Here is a 510-nt window from a genome sequence, read left to right on the forward strand (position 1 = left end):
CCGAGGCACTCGAACAGTGAATTCGAATCCCGGTCTGGGGCCTAGTGCTCCCTACCGAGAGCTTAAGGGAGGGCTGTGCGGCAAGCGGCCGGGCAGCGAAGCCGTTTCGAACTTGGAAGTGCACTTGCGAGAACCACCCGATCCTCCGTGGTTCGGGATGCTTTTCGGGGCTGCCCGTGGTCATATATTTTGGTGGCTTTGCTTGAAGGAGGTCCGACGCCTACGTGGGCGCCGGCCACCGCTTCCATTTTTTTTCTTGCTACTCGTTTCCACGACTCTTCGTTGTAGGTGACCTGTTAAGCCTGAAATAAGGTAATCTTAGTGGTGGATCACTCGGCTCGTGCGTCGATGAAGAACGCAGCCAGCTGCGTTAACTAATGTGAATTGCAGGATACATTGATCATCGATACTTCGAACGCACATTGCGGCCCGGGTCCCCGCGATCGGGACCACGTCCGTCTGAGGGTCGGCAATGCGACACATCGTGCCCGTGCGAACGGGCACGGACCG

At 57.5% G+C, this 510-nt stretch overlaps 1 non-coding gene across 1 annotated transcript; it reads left to right on the forward strand.

Moving 5' to 3' along the window:
• Positions 1-313: 313 nt before the first annotated feature.
• On the forward strand, positions 314-469 carry LOC117112996. Its single transcript, XR_004446127.1, has one exon. It is a non-coding gene; the product is annotated as a 5.8S ribosomal RNA (ribosomal RNA).
• Positions 470-510: the final 41 nt, after the last annotated feature.

The sequence above is a fragment of the Anneissia japonica genome, unplaced genomic scaffold (assembly GCF_011630105.1).
Source record: "Anneissia japonica isolate Jap-2015-1 unplaced genomic scaffold, ASM1163010v1 scaffold10761_len510_cov84, whole genome shotgun sequence".
Lineage (NCBI taxonomy): Eukaryota > Metazoa > Echinodermata > Crinoidea > Comatulida > Comatulidae > Anneissia > Anneissia japonica.